A 14,107-nucleotide genomic window follows, 5' to 3' on the forward strand; every position below is an offset into this window, starting at 1 on the left:
ACCATGATTCATGGCTTTAGTTAGCGGCCCAATGTTTTTCTCTAACAATATGCATGCTCTAACCATAAAGTGGTAGATCGCCTTTACTTCAGACAAGACGAACATGCATAGCAACTCACATGATATTCAACAAAGAAACAGTTGATGGCGTCCCCATGAACATGGTTATCGCACAACAAGCAACTTAATAAGAGATAAAGTGCATAAGTACATATTCAATACCACAATAGTTTTTAAGCTATTTGTCCCATGAGCTATATATCGTAAAGGTAAAGAATGGAAATTTTAAAGGTAGCACTCAAGCAATTTACTTTGGAATGGCGGAAAAATACCATGTGGTAGGTAGGTATGGTGGACACAAATGGCATAGTGGTTGGCTCAAGGATTTTGGATGCATGAGAAGTATTCCCTCTCGATACAAGGTTTAGGCTAGCAAGGTTATTTGAAACAAACACAAGGATGAAGCGGTACAGCAAAACTCACATAAAAGATATATTGTAAAAATTATAAGACTCTATACCGTCTTCCTTGTTGTTCAAACTCAATACTAGAAATTATCTAGACCTTAGAGAAACCAAACATGCAAATCAGATTTTAGCATGCTCTATGTATTTCTTCATTAATAGGTGCAAAGTATATGATGCAAGAGCTTAAACATGAGCACAACAATTGCCAAGTTTCACATTATCCAAGATGTTATACCAATTACCACATATATCATTTTCCAATTCCAACCATATAACAATTTAACGAAGAAGAAACTTTCGCCATGAATACTATGAGTAAAGCCTAAGGACATATTTGTCCATATGCAACAGCGGAGCGTGTCTCTCTCCCATACAATGAATGCTAGGATCCATTTTATTCAAACAAAACAAAAACGAAAACAAACAGACGCTCCAAGTAAAGTACATAAGATGTGATGGAATAAAAATATAGTTTCAGGGGAGGAACCTGATAATGTTGTCGATGAAGAAGGGGATGCCTTGGGCATCCCCAAGCTTAGACGCTTGAGTCTTCTTGATATATGCAGGGGTGAACCACCGGGGCATCCCCAAGCTTAGAGCTTTCACTCTCCTTGATCATAGTGTATCATACTCCTCTCTTGATCCTTGAAAACTTCCTCCACACCAAACTCAAAGCAACTCATTAGAGGGTTAGTGCACAATTAAAATTCACATATTCAGAGGTGACACAATCATTCTTTATACTTCTGGACATTGCACAAAGCTACTGAAAGTCAATGGAACAAAGAAATCCATCAAGCATGACAAAACAGGCAATGCAAAATAAAAGGTAGAATCTGTCAAAACAGAATAGTTCGTAAAGACGAATTTTTAACATGCACCAGACTTGCTCAGATGAAAAAACTTAAAACTAATGAAAGTTGCGTACATATCTGAGGATCACTCACGTAAATTGGCATAATTTTCTGAGTTACCTACAGAGAATTAGACCCAGATTCGTGACAACAAAGAAAACTATTTCTGTGCAGTAATCCAAATCTAGTATCATACTTCTATTAGAGACTTTACTTGGCACAATAATGCAATAAAACTAAGATAAGGAGAGGTTGCTACAGTAGTAAACAACTTCCAAGACTCAAATATAAAACAAAATTACTGTAGTAAAATAAACACATGGGTTATCTCCCAAGAAGTTCTTTCCTTATAGCCATTAAGATGGGCTCAGCAATTTTAATGATGCACTCGCAAGAAATAGTATTTGAAGCAAAAGAGAGCATCAAGAGGCAAATTCAAAACACATTTAAGTCTAACATGCTTCCTATGCATAGGAATCTTGTAAATAAATAAGTTCATGAAGAGCAAAGCGACAAGCATAGGAAGATAAAACAAGTGTAGCTTCAAAAATTTCAGCATATAGAGAGGCATTTTAGTAACATGAAAATTTCTACAACCATATTTTCCTCTCTCATAATAACTTTCAGTAGTATCATGAGCAAACTCAACAATATAACTATCACATAAAGCATTCTTATCATGAGTCTCATGCATAAAATTATTACTTTCCACATAAGCATAATCAATTTTATTAGTTGTAGTGGGAGCAAATTCAACAAAGTGGCTATCATCATATATAGGAGGCATATTGTAATCATAAAAGAAATTTTTCTCCTCAATGCTTGGGGGACTAAAAAGATCATGCTCATCAGAGTCAGCTTCCCCAAGCTTAGAATTTTCCATAGCATTAGCAACAATGGTGTTCAAAGCATTCATAGTAATAACATTCCCATTAGCATGCATATAAAGTTCCATGGGTTTTTTAATTCTCTCTTCAAACACATCATGTCCTAATTCAAGATAAAGTTCATAAAGATCTCTCATATTTTTGTTGTTTTCCATTATGCTTAACTAGTGAAATAAAAACATGCATGATATTAAGTAAAGTAAAACAAGTAACTAACTTTTTTGTGTTTTTAATATGGAGAACAAGATAGTAAATAAAGTAAAACTAGCAACTAATTTTTTTTGTATTTTGATATAATGCAGCAAACAAGAAAGTAAATAAAATAAAGCAAGACAAAAACAAAGTAAAGAGATTGGATTGTGAAGACTCCCCTTGCAGCGTGTCTTGATCTCCCCGGCAACGGCGCCAGAAATTTACTTGCTGGCGTGTAGTTGACGTGGGAGTTAGAAGTCTATGTAGTGTAACTTTTCTTCAGTTCCCCGGCAACGGCGCCAGAAATTTAGCTTGATACGCGTACAACACGCGTCCGTTGGGAACCCCAAGTGGAAGGTGTGATGCGTACAGCAGCAAGTTTCCCTCAGTATGAAACCAAGGTTTATCGAACCAGTAGGAGCCAAGAAGCACGTTGAAGGTTGATGGCGGCGAGATGTAGTGCGGCGCAACACCAGGGATTCCGGCGCCAACGTGGAACCTGCACAACACAACCAAAGTACTTTGCCCAACGAAACAGTGAGGTTGTCAATCTCACCGGCTTGCTGTAACAAAGGATTAAATGTATAGTGTGGATGATGATTGTTTGCAGAAAACAGTAGAAACAGTATTGCAGTAGATTGTATTCAATGTAAAAGAATGGACCGGGGTCCACAGTTCACTAGAGGTGTCTCTCCCATAAGAAATAGCATATTGGGTAAACAAATTACAGTTGGGCAATTGACAAATAGAGAGGGCATGACAATGCACATACATGACATGATGAGTATTGTGAGATTTAATTGGGCATTACGACAAAGTACATAGACCGCTATCCAGCATGCATCTATGCCTAAAAAGTCCACTTTCAGGTTATCATCCGAACCCCTTCCAGTATTAAGTTGCAAACAACAGACAATTGCATTAAGTATGGTGCGTAATGTAATCAATAACTACATCCTCGGACATAGCATCAATGTTTTATCCCTAGTGGCAACAGCACATCCACAACCTTAGAACTTTCTCACACCGTCCTGCATTTAATGGAGGCATGAACCCACTATCGAGCATAAATACTCCCTCTTGGAGTTAAGAGTAAAAACTTGGCCAGAGCCTCTACTAATAACGGAGAGCATGCAAGATCATAAACAACACATAGGTAATAGATTGATAATCAACATAACATAGTATTCTCTATCCATCGGATCCCAACAAACACAACATATAGCATTACAGATAGATGATCTTGATCATGTTAGGCAGCTCACAAGATCCGACAATGATAGCACAATAGGGAGAAGACGACCATCTAGCTACTGCTATGGACCCATAGTCCAGGGGTGAACTACTCACTCATCAATCCGGAGGCGACCATGGCGGTGTAGAGTCCTCCGGGAGATGATTCCCCTCTCTGGCAGGGTGCCGGAGGCGATCTCCTGAATCCCCCGAGATGGGATTGGCGGCGGCGGCGTCTCTGGAAGGTTTTCCGTATCGTGGCTCTCGGTACTGGGGGTTTCGCGACGGAGGCTATTTGTAAGGGTAGGTCAAAGGGCGTCACGAGGGGCCCACACCACAGGCCGGCACGGCCAGGGCCTGGGCCGCGCCGCCCTGGTGTGTGGCCACCTCGTGGCCCCACTTCCTTTCCCCCTCGGTCTTCTGGAAGCTTCGTGCAAAAATAGGACCCTGGGCGTTGATTTCGTCCAATTCCGAGAATATTTCCTTACTAGGATTTCTGAAACCAAAAACATCGTAAAAAAGAATCGGCTCTTCGGCATCTCGTTAATAGGTTAGTGCCGGAAAATGCATAATAATGACATATAATGTGTATAAAACATGTGAGTATCATCATAAAAGTAGCATGGAACATAAGAAATTATAGATACGTTTGAGACGTATCACTCGCCAGCCATCTCAACTGTAGATGTCGACGTGGTTGCTGAAGACTGTCCCACCGGGCGTGCCAGAATGTGTTGCCTGCCAAAACCCACCGGCGAGCTTGGCGACGATCAACACCGTAGAGCCGAGAGGCTCCCAGAACTGCGGTTGGCTCTGGTCCGTCGGGCGACGGCCCGCAATGCCTTCTGGCACACGTCCCAGCTAGATGCAAGGGCGTGCCACCTGACCTATACCTGGTCAGGGAGGTGTTGGATTGCTTCGATTAATTTCCTGCATGGCAAAACACGTAAACACTAAATACGAGCCCCGATCGGCTCTTAAGTTGTTTTGTGGATCGGCTCAAAGAGCCGATTGTCCCATGGTTCGTATTAAATTTGCAATGACATGGGAATCCTGCTTAATCGATATCAAGATGAATTAATCGGAACGTCCTACACGTAATTGGGCCTAGCAGATACGTAAGATAATAGGAAGAACTATCTCTAAAGAGGCCTAAAAACCAACATAAAGTCGATCCCCGGAACAATCCCTCTAGGAACAGCAAACTACACCTTACGCGCTACCGGATCATCCAACCCGTTTGCAAGGCCTAACCATGCAGATATTAAACCAATCCTTGAAGATCAAGGAGCAACTGTAACGGATCAAATCTACCAAATAAAGACTAAGCAAGATGCCTCCATTACACCTAAGACAGATGTAAAGGCAGCTAGACGTTGAAGGGTGGCATAGCTAAGCAAGTATACAAGAAAAGCGTCCACGTCAGCCCTAAAACATCTATGATAACAATTTTGCTCGCCATCAAAAACGCTTCAGCACGAGCAACGACAGATAACGAATAAACAGATACTGCCTATGCGATCTAGGCAGCATGACGCTTACCCGGGAGAAACCCTCGAAACAAGGGGTGGCGATGCGCCTAGATTGGTTTGTTATGAACGTGTTCGTCCTCCTTCTCAATAACCCTAGATACATATTTATAGTCCGTAGACTGTCTAATCCGGGAATAATCCCAACCGTGTACGAGCTAAACTCTATCTTTTAATCCTAACCGACACGTATCCTACTATAGTTACAGATACACGGGCCACTTGGCCCAAAATCTCGTACAAGGCCGACTCATCATCTCCTTCACGTGCATAATTTCCAAGCCCACCCAAATCACGGCCTGCCTCTTGATTCGGTTAAATTCTGGTGATAACAAGGTTATAGATAAGTATATGGGAACATATGGAGAGGTGCAGTTTGTTGTGGCTTGGAAAAAGAGAAAGTAGGCAAATTTTTATGTTGATTATAAGCCGTCCAACTCGGATGACATTATAGAGTGCAGCTGTCGAAGGAAGATCCGGAGGGGCCTTCCTTGCAAGCATATTCTGCATGTACTGGGCGTACTGAATTTCGATGAAATACCTGTCAACACCCGGATTTTTAAGTCCAGATGCCTATTATGCCATTCCTCGCAATCCCAGGAATATTGTTTTTGCGAGACATAATAGATTGATATCACAACACATCATTCATTACAACACATAATCGTCTTACAAATAAAGGATCACATGATCCAGTCTTAATACAACATAGGGGATCTAGAGATCCAAATACAAATCACATAGCGGAAGCGAAGTAGTAGCGATCTTGGTCCATTTATTCCACAGGCAACTGCTGACGTGAGGAGTGATCCTAGTTGTCGTAGACGTCCTGTTGTCCTTCTTCCGGGTTCTGGTACTCGTCTTCATAGCCTGGCCATTTGAATAGCCAGGGACACAGCCATGAGTACTTTAAAGTACTCGCAAACTAATACTAAGGTAAATACTATCAACTATAGTAAGGGGGTTCTAAGCTCTAGTTTCATTTGCATAAAGCCAGTTTTATTTCATAAAAACTTTAATAATCAAAACTCTTCATTTGCTTAACTAACTCAAGTGGGAACATTAGTGTCATTCCCACAACTCAGTTGTGATTCAAAGTCAAAGTCACCTTTCAATTCAAATCACAAGTCACCATTCATATTTTTGGAAAAGTTCTGATGACGGAACAGTATGGCCTTTCCAACTCTCCATAACCGCGGACGCGGCTATTCGAATAGGTTAAACTCTGCAGAGGTTGTACACTTGTACCACAACAATTGCAATAGTTCGTCAGGGGTAACTGGCCCTGATTTATCGTACGCAGTACGCGAACTACCAATCCTAACCTTTCATTTACATATCCTAGTATAGGCACCTCTCCCCATGAGCTTGGCCTCCCGGTGAAAACAAACCGTCAACCCGGGAATTGCACAGGGCTTGGGTCGTACATTCACCTCATTTCACGTCATTTCACATTCAATGAAGGCAACCTCGACATAACCCCTATAACGCTTCTTCAGAGGGAACCCATACTAAAATACATAAGTTTCCAGCTAAGCCTTACCCAGATTCAGGTATTGTGGGGGTACTTGTAAAATTGGAATGGTATCGCATCCGAACCCAACCATCAGATTTTGGTAAGTTTCACCAAAATCATTCACCAGTCACATTCACCTTCAAAAGCTTTCAATAGAATGAATCTTCATTCCAAGGTTTTCAAAGTCGTTTCAAATCACAAGTTCCCAACTAGAATAGTCACTTTTAATTTTTAGCACTAGCAACTAGTTATGAGGGGTGCTAAGTAGTTTGCCTTGCTAGGCTAAGTGTGATACTCTTGTACTACTCCATAATCAAACCAAGTGAATCATAAATCAAAAAGTAACTTTGATAAATGAAAATAAGTAAAGCTTGTAAAGTAAAAACTTGGGATAGGACCATAACGTAAAATGTAATGGTGCCTTGCTCTTGTAGAGCTTTGCACTAATCTAACTTGCATTGGTAATAGCTTGCCTTGATTGGTGAGATGATCAAAGTGTTCTTCTTCTTCCTCTTGGTAGAATACCTCCTCTTCTTGATAGTCTCCGGTACTAGCGTCTATAAACGAATACAAGGATATAATCACCAAACAATACTTAAGTAGTCCTAATTAGCCTTAATGGCTCACACCATTTATCTAGCATCACTACTTAACATTTATCCAAGAATTATTCTAGGGTTTCCTTATTTAATAATAGGAAATAATTTCCTCTCATTAAAAAGGAGTTAAGGTTTCTCTTTAGTTTGTGAGAAATAATTTCCTCTCATTGAATCTTCTTAAGATTTAATCTTCTCAAACAACCAGGGATGATCACATGTTGACCAAAGTCAACAATTCACACTCATTATTTGAGAAACAAGTTTTAAATGAGCTTCATTATCTCATGTGATTTAAATACTCCTTGCAATTTGACTACTAATTTGACTTAAATCCACAAGTGAGCAAACATGAGACCATCTAATTAAGGTCATCCCATTGCTTCATAACACTTGAGGAAATGATTTAAATGAGGTGCTATACCTCATAGATTTAAATTCCTAAGATTTGAAATAGTTTAAATGGGCTAGTATTGACTACATAGCCAATATTTTGCTTCTAGCCCATGATCATGTACAGAACCTATACTGTATTTTTACATAGTAAATTAGAGTTTGTTAAATGTGAAATATTGCAATTGGATTCACTTCAAAATTCAAATTGGTTGATTTTTAAGATTTAATTGAATACTGGAAAGTCTCTGTTTTGTTATTTTTGCTATTCAAAAACTACACCAGGTATGGGGTTGAGACCAGTGAGGTTAGTTAGAACATTTCATGGGCTTTCCAAAAAAATTTGAATCACGAGATTTGAATTTGTAGAATTTGAACTATTCAATTTATACCAAAGGTCCAGTATTGAAATTCTCGGAAACGAATTAATTCGAAAATCACTAGTGGGCTAGGCGGGAAACTGGATGGGCCGAAATGGGTTTAAACAGAGAAGAAGCCCAGTAACGATTCGGCCTGCTGACATGGGGTCCCATACGTCAGTGACTTATTTTCTTACTGAAACGGTACGCAGCGTCGGCCGTCGGATTAGAAGCTGGATCAACGGCTGAGGGTGGTCTTCTTCTCCGGCGAGAGGAGGACGTCCTGGCGGCGGAGGTAGGGGGTCGGAGAGCGTTCCAGGCCGCCGGCGATCGAGGGAGAGGGGCGAGACGACGTTGTCGACGGTGTAGAGGCTCCTGGTACAGTGGCGAGGCTTGGGGCGGCTCCAGTCGAGGCAGATGATCTGCGGGCTCCGGCGGGAACGAGCTTGCGATTGGGGCTTCTCCGGTGAGGTAGTGTGAAATTGGTGGGTGGAGAAGGGGCAAGGATGAGAGGGGAGCAGATTGTGTGAAGAATCGAGGCTCAAAGCTTCTCTATTTATAGCGGATGGAGGGGTGCCGTGGATGCGGCGGAAGGTCGACGACGACAATGGTGCTACGGGCTGCGAAAGGGCAAGGCGAGGTGCGCATCGTGTAGGCGACGTCTAGGCGAGGCTCTGGGTGTAGCTAGTGCGTCCAGGGGATGATGGGATCGCTCGGGAGCTTCTGCGACGAGGACGGTACTGGGCGGCAGAACTCCGATCATGGCGACGGCGATGGGGCGTGCGCGAGCTAGTGAGGATGTCTAGGAGGTAGCCGTAGGCGTGGTGATCATGTGTGCCAAGTGGGGGAGGGAGAGAAGGACGAGAGGCGCCAGGCGAGAGGCGTACTGGCGCGTCCAAGGCGTCGTCTGGGCGCGCTCACCGCGTGCCTGGCACGTTTCTGGGCGTGTCTGGGCGTGCGCGTTCTGGCCAATGGCGGGCTTGCTCGTGCTAGGACCGTGCATGGTCATGATCAGCAAGTGTAGGAGCATCTCCAGGACAAGGTGAACGTGTGAGAAAAGGGCCAGGGAGAAAGTGAGTGAGGGTGGCCGGCATGGTACATGGCATGGAGGAAATATGATCATGGCTTCACTTTCCTTAGGGATGCAGGGCATAGGATGATGCAGGGATGATACCAGAGCAACAATGATCAAAGAGAGAAAGGGGTTTAGGCCAAAATCCAGAGGATATTAGAGTGTGTTGCATTTCCAGATTAGTGCCTGCAAGGTGTATGATGAAATGGCCGCGAGAACATTTTGGTCGAATTTTGAATTGCTTTTTGGTGGAGCTCAAACATATAATTAAAGAGAAAGAAAGGTGGTGGTGGTGGTCATTTTGGTGGAGATTTGCAAGATTTCAAATTTGGGGATGATCTTCTCATAGTTTCAAAGTCCCTACTTGTCTCCTCTATTCTGGTCAACCTGGTCAACATCAGTACTAATGGTCAACATGAAAGTTGTTCACCATCACTTGGTCTTGGATGACATGGCAATGGTTGACCAAGTTTGGTTGCAGAAACAAAAGATAAATGGGTGCAAAGTGGGGAAGAAATTAGAAATGGCCCAAATGACCATTATCACATGTTATTGAAATTTGATTTTTCTTTTGGTTTAATTCTGGTTTCTTTGGGTCAATTGTGTTTGTTTTTGATATACAAGAGTTTTACAAGCAATGGCACAAGCCAAAGTGGCCTTGGTTGAAGAATTGCAATTTTGGCTAAGTGTATGTGAGTGAAATTTTGGGGATTTTCTCACTAATTGATTTCTCTTCATTTGATTTGACTTTTCTTGACTCTAATGTGATTCTTATTAGTTTAGAAACATTTTCCAACCATTGAAACCAATTCAAATGGTCTTGCTCAAAGATTTGCAAAAATGGCCATAACACATAAGAGGTGATGTGTCAAATTTTGCTAAACTTGTAAATTGTTTCCCTTGCTTTACTTGGGCATGGGTTAGGGTCAATTTGGTGTTATATTAGGTTTAAAGATGGTTCCACACCATTTGGGTAAGGTCTAGATGCTTAAAACAAGATTTGGGAAAATGGCTAAGTGTCACATATGCCTCTAAGCATAAGTGGTATTTGATTTTTAATTTGACTTGGCTTGACCTAATTGAGGTTTTTGAGTGTTGAATTGGTATATAGGAGTGATCCCACCATTCATCACAAGTCCTAGGGTCAAGGTCCTCAAATTCACAAATTTGCATTTTTCTCTCATATGCCTCTATGGCATTTTGAGTTTCTTTTTATTTTTCTTTGTAAGCAACTTGGATTTGGTTTGATAAGTACTAGGTAAGGTGTATGAAGGTTTTACAAACCTCTAAACAAAGTAGAAGGGTCTAGGGTAAAGATTTATAAATATAGCCATAGGCACATATGCCTTTTTTCTTATTTAAATTCTTTTTATTTTATTTCAACTAGGGTGATGAAAAGAGGGGTGAGGTTTAGGGTTTAAGATCATTTCAAATATTAATAACAAGCAATCATGGCAATAACACAAGAATTAAGCAAGGTTGCTATGTACCAAACTTAATTGAATAAAAGTTTTTGTTGGTTCCCAAAAATTGGAACTAGTGAAATTCATTTGTTTTGTTTGAAATTTTGGGATGTTACAATACCGAAGTTTTTAGCTCCGAAGTGATTCTCTAAAGATGCTAGGGGTGGCTTGCCTGCGAGGCGCGCGAGCGATCAATATGGTTGGGGTTTTGTTGTAGCAGAGGAGCGACAAAGATATACCGAGCTGAATGTCTTAACATCTGAAGCATTGCAAGTTGCATGCAAAGATCCAGAGTTGTTCAAGCAGTTGAAGGCAATTTATGATGACATAGTTTCTAAGAGGATGGAGTATGATAATATACAGGACCATCGCACAAACTCAGTGAACGCGTGTTGGTGATCCTGCTAATGTTCCTGCTAGAGTTGCGCCTAAGAAAAGAAAGCATAGAGATGATGGAGAAGAACCCGTGATGAAGAATGGAAGAGCATTATCGTAAGCCGAGCGGGGTACGGGCATTCGATGTAGCAGATGAAAAAAGGCTGGACACATGAAATAAAGATTGAAATGCGAGATACATCCTAAGTAAGTTAGTTAATAGATTTTTTATGCAAAAAGGGGCACAAGTGTGCCAAAGCATGGCCCAATCCATAGTGGTTTGGTCTATTTTTGGTCAGTTCCCCCTCATTTCCACCGAAAACCCTCGTTTCGACACAACCCTACCATGGGATCACCAAGCAATAACCTCCAAAAAATCAAAACACATGGCAACCTAGGTGCGACATCACAAGGTGCACGAGTGTGCCAAAGCATGGCCCAATCCAAGGTGGTTTGGTCTATTTTAGGTCAGCTTCCCCTCTTTTCCACCTCGTTTCGACACAACCCTACCATGGGGTCACCAAGGTAGCTAATCCAAAAAATAAAAAGACATGGATACCGAGGTGTGACATCACAAGGGGCACAAGTGTGCCAAATCATGGCCCAATCCAAGGAGGTTTGGTCTATTTTTGGTCAGTTCCCCCTCTTTTCCACCGAAAACCCTCGTTTCGACACAACCCTACCATGGGGTCACCATGCAACCAAGTCCAAAAAATCAAAACACATGGATACCTAGGTGTGACATCACAAGGGGCACAAGTGTGCCAAAGCATGGCCCAATCCAATGTGGTTTGGTCTATTTTTGGTTAGTTCACCCTCTTTTCCACCGAAAACCCTCGTTTCGACACAACCCGACCATGGGGTCAGCAACCAATTAAAAAAATCAAACACATGGGAACCTAGGTGTGACATCACAAGGTGCACGAGTGTGCCAAAGCATGTCCCAATCCAAGGTGGTTTGGTCTATTTTAGGTCAGTTTCCCATCTTTTCCACCGAAAACCCTCGTTCCGACACAACCCTACCATGGGGTCACCTTGCAAGCAACTCCAAAAAATCAAAACATATGGAAACCTAGGTGTGACATCACAAGGTTTTCGAGTGTGCCAAAGCATGGCCCAATCCAAGGTGGTCTGCTCTATTTTAGGTCAGTTTCCCATCTTTTCCACCGAAAAACCTCGTTTCGACACAACCCTACCATGGGGTCACCATGCAACCAACTCCAAAAAATCAAAACACATGGAAACCTAGGTGTGAAATCACAAATTGCATGAGTGTGCCAAAGCATTGCCAAATCCAAGGTGGTTTGGTCTATTTTAGGTCAGTTTCCCATCTTTTCCACCGAAAACCCTCGTTTCGGCACAACCCTACCATGGGGTCACCATGCAACAAACTCCAAAAAATCAAAACACATGGCAACCTATGTGTGAAATCACAAGGTGCACAAGTGTGCCAAAGCATTGCCCAATCCAAGGTGGTTTGGTCTATTTTAGGTTAGTTTCCCATCTTTTCCACCGAAAACCCTCGTCCCGACACAACCCTACCATGGGGTCACCTTGCAAGCAACTCCAAAAAATCAAAACATATGGAAACCTAGGTGTGACATCACAAGGTTATTGAGTGTGCCAAATCATGGCCCAATCCAAGGTGGTCTGGTCTATTTTAGGTTAGTTTCCCATCTTTTCCACCGAAAACCCTCGTTTCGACACAACCCTACCATGGGTTCACCATGCAACCAACTCCAAAAAATCAAAACCCATGGCAAAGTAGGTGTGGAATCACAAGGTGCATGAGTGTGCAAAATCATGGCCCAATCCAAGGTGGTTTGGTCTATTTTAGGTCAGTTTCCCATCTTTTCCATCGAAAACCCTCGTTTCGACACAACCCTACCATGGGGTCACCATGCAACCAACTCCAAAAAATCTAAACAAATGGAAAGCTAGGTGTGACATCACAAGGTGCACTATTGTGCCAAAGCATGGCCCAATCCAAGGTGGTTTGGTCTATTTTAGGTTAGTTTCCCATCTTTTTCACTGAAAACCCTCGTTTCGACGCAACCCTACCATGGGGTCAACATGCAACCAACTCCAAAAAATCAAAACACATGGCTACCTAGGTGTGACATCAGAAGTGTCACAAGTGTGCCAAATCATGACCCAATCCAAGGTGGTTTGGTCTATTTTTGGTCAGTTTCCCATATTTTCCACCGAAAACCCTCGTTTCGACACAACCCTACCTTCGGGTCACCATGCAACCAACTCCAAAAAATCAAAACACATGGAAATCTAGGTTTGAAATCCAAAGTTGCACAAGTGTGCCAACGCATGGCCCAATCCAAGTTGGTTTGGTCTATTTTAGGTTAGTTCCCCCTCTTTTCCTTTGAAAACCCTCGTTTCGACACAACCCTACCATGGGGTCACCATGCAACCAAATCCAAAAAATCAAAACACATGGCTACTTAGGTATGACATCAGAAGGTGCATGAGTGTGCCGAAGCATGGCCCAATCCAAGGTGGTTTGGTCTTTTTTAGGTCAGTTCCCCCTCTTTTCCACCGAAACCCTCGTTTCGACACAACCCTACCATGGGTCACCAAGGTAGCAACTCCAAAATCACAAAACCCATTGCATGTAATAAATACTTTTATTGAAAACAATTATATTTTTTAAAAATTATATCAATTCTTCTACTTTCAATTATTATGATAAAGGACAAGTCAAAAAATAAATACTTATAAGAGACAAGGTTTGGTGTGTATGCCCACTTTCAGGCCCACTAAAGAACAGGCCTGCAAGCCTGATACGTCTCAAACGTATCTATAATTTCTTATGTTTCATGCTAGTTTTATGACAATACTCACATGTTTTATATACACTTTATATCATTTTGATGCATTTTCCGGCACTAACCTATTAACAAGATGCCGAAGCGCCAGTTCCTGTTTTCTGCTGTTTTTGGTTTCAGAAATCCTACACAGGAAATATTCTCGGAATTGGACGAAACAAAAGCCCAGGGTCTTATTTTCCACGGAGCCTTCCAGAAGTACGAAGAGGAGACGAAGAGGGGCGACGAGGCGGCCACACCCTAGGGGGGCGCGGCCTCACCTCTGGCCGCGCCGCCCTATGGGGTGGGCCCCTCGTGCCTCCCCCGACTCTGCCCTTTCGCCTATTCACTC

Source organism: Lolium perenne, chromosome 2 (assembly GCF_019359855.2).
Source record: "Lolium perenne isolate Kyuss_39 chromosome 2, Kyuss_2.0, whole genome shotgun sequence".
NCBI lineage: Eukaryota > Viridiplantae > Streptophyta > Magnoliopsida > Poales > Poaceae > Lolium > Lolium perenne.